This window comes from Papaver somniferum, chromosome 3, assembly GCF_003573695.1.
Source record: "Papaver somniferum cultivar HN1 chromosome 3, ASM357369v1, whole genome shotgun sequence".
Classification (NCBI taxonomy): Eukaryota; Viridiplantae; Streptophyta; class Magnoliopsida; order Ranunculales; family Papaveraceae; genus Papaver; species Papaver somniferum.
Genome location: NC_039360.1, coordinates 202,734,525 through 202,745,208, shown reverse-complemented (window position 1 = coordinate 202,745,208; position 10,684 = coordinate 202,734,525). Strand labels below are relative to the sequence as shown.

Genomic DNA, 10,684 nt, shown 5'->3' with positions numbered 1-10,684 from the left:
GTTGGACGAGAAAGATATCGCCTACGGAAATTGGAATCGTACATCAATTGACTTTGACCGCGACCGTTGACTTTCCGTTGGCCTTTGACCGGAGTTTTTAATTTAGCTGGACCTCTGCCTAGTGATTAGGTTTTCCCTTAGTAATATTATAGGGTTGGTATATAGTGAAACTTGATTTAACCTAAATTAGATTAGTTACGTGCTAATTAAACCAAATCAGCTAATTAACATAGTATTAATGGAATCAGATATTTTGTGTTTCAAACTTATCATCAGTAAGTAGGAGGTGTATTTGAGAGAAGGAAAACAGGACACCTACAGTTGAGTTTCTAGAATAAGAATTGTGTTATATAGCTATCCAAGTCCTTTCCTTATATCAACGACTATTCTTAGTTCTAAGAGGAAGATAGATAATTGCAGAGAGTTAGAGAGATGATGGAAAATAAGAGGGAAATAGTTACTCACTGATTACAAGCAATGAAGATATGAAGAGAAGGTTAGAGCTGTGATAATTGATTGAATAGGATGATGATGATGACTTTGTTAATGGAGATGATGCAAACTAGCTAAACTATCCAAGGTAACCCTTTTAATTCATCATATGCTATTTATAACGTTTTGGGTTGTTTCTGGACACAAGAATTAGTGAGAAGAACCAATCATATGTTTGATGCATGGAATTCATGATTTTATGTGGATTTTGTTTCACTGGCCTATATTTGTAGACTTAATTAGGTACGTTGAAGACACAATTAGACGTAGCTCTATGAACATCATTTGTAGTACGCCGGGTGAGGATTCTGTAGATATGAAGTTTGCTCATTTTGAATGAGAATCGAGTGAGATATAGTACCTCGAAATTGACCTGTTGAGACTGTATTTTAGTGTAATCAGTCGCGAGTAGTATTATGTATGAGAGCTTGATGACAGGATATAGTACGAATTGATAAATGTTTAGTAGGTAAAACTTCTAGAGGGTCATCCCAAGATTCTAACGAAACCGCAAGTACTTAAATTGGATTAGAAAAGAGTAATATAGAGACCACCATAGAAAAGAGTAATATAGATACCACCAAAGTTGGACCTGTATGCTGTTCCCAGAGTTGGAATTATTTCTGAATATAAACTTCTTATGTAAATATGATCGAAAGTGTCTACCATCTGTTTGTAAAAATGATGGACTCAAATCAGTAAGTTAGTGAGTCACACCTAATTGGATGTGTTGACTCGGTGAGTCAGATTACCTGACTTGGTTTTCAGATCGGATCACTTGGACAAGATTAGTGGGCCGGTTCTGTGGGGCGTTCCGGACCAGGCTCGTGGTTTTGAGTTTAGGGCTAGAAACCTTAATTTGAGTTTTTGGACCACTTATGGTCCGAATTAGTTTTTGGTTCCTTCAGCAAAGTTGTAGGGTTTTCGAGAGCTTCCCGATGACACACAATTTGACCCCATTTGGATAAGTAAATATTAATTTATGCCTAGAACATTAAATACCAAGATATAAAATTATTGATAAAACTAGAACTTATTAATTATTTCACTTAACTTATAACTGGAACTTGTGTGAAATTACGTTATGAGCCTTGTGTGAGCTTGTCGGCTAAACTCTTAGCCTCCTAGAATGCTTGTATGATTAACAGTTGATCTTTATTAACAACGATCGATTCAAAGGATGAACCAGTGGATCGTGGATCTCGAGGTAGGCATGGCTTGTCAGCAAAAGAGGTGGAAATACTTTTAACTCTTTTGAAACCATTGTTGTTTTTTTACAAAAGTTTATGTTTAACAAACTCGTGCATTGTCAGTTTGTGCACTTCATACAATTGTTTAGTTTTCATTACGATTGTTCTGTTGATTCTTTGAATCTTTCCATGAATTGGAAAGGACCTGTAATGTTTTGTTGTCAATATGAATTGTTATGTGAAATAAGAATTTCCACGTGTGGTATATAGGATACGCTCCTTCATTTATATCTACATGAATTCAACTTTTATGCCTATTAGGTGTGTAAGGAATTGGTAGACACCAGTATGAACTAATAGGGTGTGTAAGGAATTGGTCGACACTCAATATAATACATTGTTTGAAGAAGGAGTTAGTTCCATATACATGATTTTTTATTTCTATGAATTGATTGTGTTTTAGCGTTTTGGGAAAACATGAATTGTTTTCAAATCATTCCAATGATTGATTGATTACATGAAAGTTAAATGTTATTTCCATTGGGAACCTCTTTTAGGGATGATGTGCTCACCCATTACCACTTTCAGTTTCAGAGACAGATCAGAGTTGTGTAGCGAAAGCCCCAAGGAATTGACTCCGTTAAATAGTTAACTTCTGCTATGTTTATTATGTTGTTTATTCTATTTGCAAACAAAATGACTATTGTATAAGTTCATGTATATATATTTCCGAGCGAGGTTAGTTTTGGGTTAAGTTTTATAGCAGATTTTATTAATTGAATGTTTAACTATTTGAATTAGATTCATAGTGCCTCTTTATTTAGTTAGTCTCTTGGATTAGTCAGCTGCTAGCTTATGAGGCGCTACATTACTGAGATAGGTTTCCACCTTCCAGACTTAGCTCTACCAGTCTTGTTCTCATAAACACTGGGAAACTGTGTTTTTGTGGTGTAGATTGCACCATGAGAGTATACACGATCCCTGTAAAGATTCTGAAACGGTGATCATTAAAAATATTTGTACGAGAGTTCTGGTTTTCTATGGGAGTAAAATCCATTGTTGATGCCGTCAGATGGTTAACTCGGTTGACGGTAAATAGAAGAAGATTTTGAAGATCGGAGATCGGTTTCTTCCTATCAAAAAAATGTTTAGCACTATGATTCCTTTTACCACAGAAGGAATAGTTTCGTGGAAGAGAATTGTTGAAATACATCCGTTTAAAACCCATGTCTCGTTTGGAAGTCTGCCGTTTATTTTTTGCAAGGGCTTCCTTTGGTGAGTTTTTCTTCATGACGGGTAACTCACATTGAGAACCAGCACGTGATATAGAAGAACTTCTTACTACAGTTTTTTCCTTATTTAAGGAGATCGACTGTTGTTGGGAAAGGTGAAGAGATGCAACAATGTTCTTTGTTTCAACACGAAGGTTGTTCAGATTTGATGAATGTATCTATATTCTAAAGGATACTAATCTTCGCTTGTTGAAGCATATTCTCCTGAGTGAGTTTTTTAATATTATTAGAGAAGGACTCAATGATTTTGTAGAGTTGACGTTCAAGAGATTTTTCAAATTCATCCAAGATTTGAGCATGATTGTGAAAGTCAATCGTCTCAGTTGGATTTTCTTTATTTCTGGTGACCTTCCTTTCTACTTCTGACATCCTGTCAACTGTCTCGTTTAGAGCTGTCAATTTTCAACCCGCCCGCGGGTTGGACCTAGCTTAGCTTGTTTCAACCCGGCTCGGCTTGTCCCGTTGGCTAAACAAGACGGATTAGGGTTAGCATATCTAGCCCTAGTAGAAAACAAGTCGGGCTAGGGTCAACCCGCGGGTTACCCGCCAACCCGTGAGTATATGCTCATATAGTCATATGTCTGTTTTTAGGGTTGATGTGAAACACAAAAATATTTTTCCCCTGATATCATTTTAGATTTTTCAATAATTTCAATTTTTTTTCTTATTTACTCTTGAATGCCAACCAATAACTTCAGATTTACATTCAATAAAATTAAAGAAGCCCACACCTAAGAAATAAAAAACACATTTTACGCTTATTATGTACATATTAATAAATAACAATTAGTGATTAAATCCTTCGTGTTATTTTAGATTCATCAATCCCTTCACATTCCAAATCAATAAAATAGAGAGATCAAATCCAGAATAAGTTGATTTATTAGCACCAGAAAAATTAAATTATTTGAAAATAGAAATACTTGAATTTTGCGTTGCTTAGTAAAAGAAGACAACCCGTGAACCCTCCAAGCCAACCCGTCTAGGGGTAGGTTTGGGATTTTGGGCTTGTAGATGAATAGTACTAGGGTTATCCCTAGTATCACACATGAGCTGTGGGGATTTGTTTTTTTAGTTTCTAGATGTCTCCTTTATATAGTTTTCAAATCAGGGTTTGCAATCTAAGTTACCTTGGTAACAAAGCATTCAATATTCACCGTTAGATGAAAAACCTGATTTAACCAAGCTAATATATTTCAACCGTTAGATCGAAACTTAGCTTGTCACACATAAATGAAATGTATTCCATTTAGGTTAGAGTAACTGTACCTAAACATGTACACTTAGTTGGTTCACAAATAGTTAACCAATAGTTAGCCATATGAGCACTTTCATATTAGCCGTATTCATCTTCTTTACAACTAGTTCAAATGACTTCAAAAGAACTAGTTGAAGATTTTTTCAATTGCTTAGGTCTTTATGAATAAACACAATTGAAACAAAATCGGTTTGATTCACTTGAATCAATTCATGAACAATATACCCACGGTTTTCAAAGATTGCATTCCTTATTGATTTATTGTTAAGTTCATGAACTTATGATCTGAGAAATATAACCGGCTTTGGTACGCATACGGGTACGTGTACGTGTACCAAGCTACCAGATTTGAGTTTAGAAACTCGGCAGAAATTTTCGGTTCGAAAACTTCCGTCGGTACACGTACGGGTATCCGTACCTAAGGTGACTGGTTTAACAGTTTGCAAACTTACAAACTCAGCAGAAATTTTTGGTTCGAAAACTTCCGCTGGTACGCGTACCTAACCTATCTCCTTCACCAATACTGTATGCACACACTTGGTATCCGGCACATGGATTTATACACTAATGTACGAGCATATTATATATGCTTATATCCATAGTTGGTTACGTAATCTCAACTCTACATTCCAATCATTGGAACATTCTTCTATAATGTTATAACATTCGTTATTTACAACTATCGTCGTCAAAGCTATTTTCAAGATTGAAACGTCATCATGACTTTCTTCACGGGTTGAAATGAAAAGTGGTTAAAGCGAAGCTTACCAACACATATTTCGAGAAAAGATAGGCGAGTAAACTCGGCTCGAAATAGCAAATGTGTATGTATGAAAACTATCATACTTACATGACTTTGTCTCAAGAATAGGAGATAGAGAGGTACACTTTTGAGTGATAGATAAGTTCAAGTCTCCACATACCTTTTAGTCGGATGAAGTTCCACTGGTTCCTCGAGTAGTTCTTCGTCTTTGTAAGATGATCGCCGTGGAGTCTGGAGCTCAACTACACTCAACTGTCCTAGTCCGAGACTTATCTATAAGTAGTCTAGAAATCAAGACATATAGTTTTGACAATTAAACTTGACAAACATGCTTGAGGTAGCAACACATGCGAGTTCGACCAAGCAGTGCTCTAACACCCAGACTAAGATTGAGTTATGCCAGTACGCAAATGGGTATGCGAACTTCAAATCCCAGCAGAAATGCTCGGACATGAACCTGTACGCCAGTACGCAAACGGGTACGTATACTTAGGTTCCCGGATTTCTCAGACCAACAGGTACGCAAATGGGTGCGCATACTATGGTTCTCGTACATGGATTACATATGTGCAAGAGTGCACAACATGACATATCCAATAATGGCTAAGTATTCTAAACTCTTTTTTCAATCATTGAAAATTTCTTAGAGGATGAAAACAGCCGTTTTCACACACTATCAGCATCAAAGCAATTTTCAAGTTATTGAAATAATCATTACGAAACATTGCAAGACAACACCAAATGATTGTGAAAAGATGAGAGTACCCAAATATATCTCAATCTAAAACTTTTCCTACATATAAGTCCTTTATCCGAAAGTGATTTTCTATGGACTGAGTCGAGATAATACAACTAATCGGTTCACACTTTGTGTGATCGTCTATGGATACGAGATCGAGACAATACAACAACGAAGTGTGTTTACTTGATAAAAAGGTTCGGACTTAACCAAACACAATAGGATTCGCTTATCAAGTAATAGGAATTAACGTTTGCGTGATTTACGTTAAATTATAACAAAGACAATTATAATTGCGGAAAATAAATGACACAACAAGATTTTGTTAACGAGGAAACCGCAAATGCAGAAAAACCCCGGGATCTTGTCCAGAATTGAATACTCTCAGGATTAAGTCGCTACACAAAATTACACCAACTTCGTATAGTTGAGACCAAGCAACTAAACCTATAGTTCACCTAGTTCCGTCTGTATTCCCACGCCTCCAACTTATAAATAAGTCACGTACTTGGATCAATTCTTTTGGTTCGTATTCCAAACAGTAGAGGAACAACAAATCTGTTTGGTATCAACTCTTTTCAACCAAGTGATATGAGTCGGACAAAGGCTCTTCTGTTTATCTTAACATAAACTCCTTCGTCAGGTCATTAGATCTATCTTATATTCAATTACCAAAGTAATCGTTAAGATTTTGCGATCAACACTCTTAATCCAAAGAATTGTGTTGATGTCGATCTACTCAATTATTCAATCCAATTTTATCACAAGGATAAAACCGATTATTAATTGGATCCTCTTTTTACCGAAACAAGTATAGTGCACACCAAAGATTATGAACTCACAAATCAGAAATCTTCAATATCTTCTTCGTCTTCAAATCTTCTTAGATCTTCAATAAACACCTGCGCACAATCACTTGAATCTCTTGTGATCAATCACGCACAGAATAAAGTCTGTTAACAATGGATTATCACAAGATCGTCTTTAGAACTAGCAACATTCTAAAGATCCCTGTCGAAACTCTGAACTAGTTTGAGTGAATATTATATCAGAATAGAATATTCTCAAGCATAAACAAACTAGGTGCGATCAAAGTTCAACCACCGTTAGTCAATCAAATCAATGAAAACAAAAGATAAACCACAATTATCTAGTTTCCCACCAACGGTACTGACTAGAGCTTCTTAATCCCAAAGAAGAGTTTAAACCGAGCGACCGTAAGAGATTTCGCCTAATTAGGTTACTCTCCTCTCCGAATAGGCGGCTTCACCAGTAGCAGCACAACAAGAGGTAGTTTGCTGTTACGAAGGATTAGTTTTCTATAAATGCAAACTGATGTGATTTTCAATTGAGTTGTAGTAGTGGTAAGTAATGGTTCATTCAATACTTGTGAAAGCATCTTTTTTAGACTTAATTTTTATAAATAAAAATAACAAACTCGAATAAAAAGTGTTGTGCGAATTATGGAGAGACTGAGGCTAGGATTCCGCTATTTACCAATTCCAAAGTGATACTAATTATAATCATGCAATTTCACACGTTCAAATTGATTCTCAACTATTGCAAAAGTAGATTTTTAGAAACAACAAATGTTAATCCAAAGCATGAGACATCAAACCCTAGGCTAAGCATGTTCCATCAAAAGAAAATAAAATTGTTTAACAAAAATCATAAAATCTGTTTTCAATCTAGGCAAATAATCATAAATAAAAATTGCACAAATTAAATAATTAAGAATTACCACTTTTTCATTGGAAGGATAGCTTCCTCCGTCTCCCCGAGGATTGGGTCTAGCTCATCACGATGAAAACACACTCAAAGGAATTTTCCATTGCTCAAAAGGGTGTTCACAATAATGAAATAGGAGAAAAATAATAAAAACCGGGTTGTAACACTTATATTTGTTACAAACTCAATTGTTACAGAGAACGATAACTATTAATTGTCGCTGTCACTGTAGCAAAACGACTGCTGCGCAACAGTCGCTGAGACTGTAGCTTCTAAGACCCACGACTTGTGTCGTTATCACTGTTGATAAACGACTGTCTTGGTTGGTCTGTTCTTCGTGTTCTTCAGCAGAAATGGCGTTTCCTGGAACTTTGAATTCTCGACTCTTTGTTCGTTCTAACTGCTCCCCCAAACTCTCTATCCCCTCTATGATACTCCAAGAGGCTATTTATACTCAACATGTGAAGGAAATCATGTGTAATAACTCACAATAATCTCCTTTACTCGGCAGTGAAGAAAATATTCTCGGGAATATTTTCTTTCCATTTTCTTCTCCTGCACGCATCTGATTGTCGCTGGCACATTCCAAATCATACGTAAAACTCTCCAGGATTGATACAAACTCATGCAAGGGGGATTTCTACACACTCCAGACACATAATCTACACATACTCATCCAACAGAAACTCGAGTATATCTTGTGCTCTGTTTACTCCAAAAAATAGTGAATCATCCCTTATTTACCGAATCTGGTGAACGTACCTCGCCTATCTTGGACTAACAGGTCCGGCCCAATCCACTTGAGTGATTGAATCACTCCAGAAATCTCCAAAATCGAAAACAGCAACTCTCGAGTTTTCTTAAGCAAAACCCGTAACTCCCTGTTTCACTCAACATGATGATTCAGCCAATTCTGATCAATTCCAGCAACCTCACCACGCTTGTTATGCTCAATCAAGTCCTCCCAATCAATCTCGGCCATTGAGTCTCTTTAAAACCCCTTCAAAACACGAACTCTAAATCTGCCTGAGTCTTCACAAGTTTTCCCGCCAAATTCGAAACAAAATGTTGAGGATGAAGTGCCCTGATCCAAAACATGGGCGCCTTTAACAGCTGGGGTGCCCTTGGGTGGCCCTTATCCAAAATGAGGGTGCCTTTAGTACTTTTCCGGGGGTACCCCGAGCAACTTTTCAAGCCAAATTTTCCAAAAATGTTTATTTCCCAAAAATACCTACAAACACATAAAATACCATAATAAGTACGAAATCGAGTACCAACTATACAGAACATTGAGGACAAATTAGACACAAAAATGTGTCTATCAAATACCCCCAAACTTATTATTTGCTAGTCCTCGAGCAAAACTAATCTAGAAAAATAAAATCCTAACTCGCTAGGTGGCCCTAGCGACCGAGTTAATCTCGGGATGGTTTACCAGAGGTGTACCCACAAAACCTTTACTCCAGACCCTAGCTATCTACGCGGAACCTTGGAAGGCACTAAATAATCTCCTTGGTTGGCATACAAAATTTACTATAGGAGGAAGTACCCTGATGCGAAATTCCAATTGTTGTACACGAGTTTGCACTCAACATACTAAAATTCATATATAAGTGACAGGGCTCTACTCAGATAGTTTCTGGACATCATAACCGGAGTCAACCAATCACATGGAAAGATTAAGAAGATGGATAAAGAGAAAAGTAGATGGTTTAAAGTGAACGGTGTTTCCCATATCTGTCTGAAGGCCTCTGCCAAGATGAACCTATCCTAATAGACTGAGATACCGGTCTGAGTAATATCAACACAACTGGCATATACAAGGGGACCAGTGGTCGATAAACCTAACTCTAGGTCAACACAACTGGCATATACAAGGGCACCAGTGGTCGACTTTATTTGAATTTATTCCAGTTGGTCTGATGGTCTGGTCTCAATTCTCAATTATTATTTTTTGGTATCTCAATCACCCTATTTCACCCTAGCAATGGTAACAACTTGAATCGTGTGCCCCACCAAGTCACTTAAAAAATAAAAACAGAAGGATTAGGATTCAACGAGATATGGCGAAACTACCATGTCTTTTTTTTTTCTAACACCTGAGCTCTGTGCTTTTATGAATAGACTCTTTAGATGTTTCCATATAATCATATTGGTTCCTCATCTCTTATAACCAAGATGTTCCCATCCACTTAGATTGGTTAGTGCCAACCTTAATAAGCATAAATTTTTAGGCTCTGGAGTTTATTTATTGCAACTAAAAAGTTTCTCCTATACGCCCAAACTTAAATCTAACATTGTCTTCAATGTTCTAAAGATGAAATTAAAAGAATGAACAAGGAGAAACTATTACCACTTGATGGATGGAAAAAGAAATAAGGAAGGATATTACCGTAAGCATGAGCGTGGGTGCCTCCCAGAAAATGCTAAATTTAAAGTCTTTAGATGGACATCAAATACCTCAAAAAGGATTGTCACCTTCCAAAGTCATATACCAATAGCCGAAATTGTTGCGGGTCCTCAGAACCAAATAGAGCAGACACAAAAGAAAGACTACCATCTTGGAAAAAAATGAGTTGACGGAGCATAACTTGATCTAGGGATTTCATCAAGGCAACTAGATTTATCTGGGATTTCTCTTTGGTCTCTATATAAGTGTCTAGGAAAACAGGTTCAATCGAATGACATGCATCTAAGAATTGGGTTTCTTCATCGACAGTATCTGGAGGATCGGGTAGCAGAGTTTGAAGAAACTCAAGTAGTATCTTAGACGCACAAAGCTCGAGTCCCAAGTTAGGGAATTCAATTAGGGATACATGAAGACAACTAGAGTAATCATTATCCCCAAACTTAGGGTGAACAATATCCTCAAATGGACCAAAATCTATGGGATGGGTTCTAGGTTCCATAGAGTCAGCACAGATACTAGTTTTTTTTGGGGACTATTCATCTAAACGAACAACATACTCATATAATGGATTATCAAAGAAAATATCTAGCATAGGCTCATCAACTATGGTGTTCGCAATGGTTACATCCTCCGAAGCACTGAAAGGTTCATCAAATAATGGATTATCGAACATAGTGCAGGTTAAAGGATCAGGAACTAGAGTGCTAATCATGTTCACCACTTCTAAATCATCTATCTCAGAAGACTTAATGACATTAAAGACATTTAGCTCAGTAGTCATATTACCAAAAGATATGTTCATAAGTCCGGTT

General features: G+C 36.7%; 1 long non-coding RNA gene across 1 annotated transcript; it reads left to right on the top strand.

The window, feature by feature from the left end:
• The first annotated feature begins 285 nt into the window (after positions 1-285).
• Positions 286-2,447, top strand: LOC113358444. The gene is made up of 2 exons (XR_003364532.1): positions 286-580; positions 2,271-2,447. It is a non-coding gene; the product is annotated as an uncharacterized LOC113358444 (long non-coding RNA).
• The last annotated feature ends 8,237 nt before the right edge of the window (positions 2,448-10,684 follow it).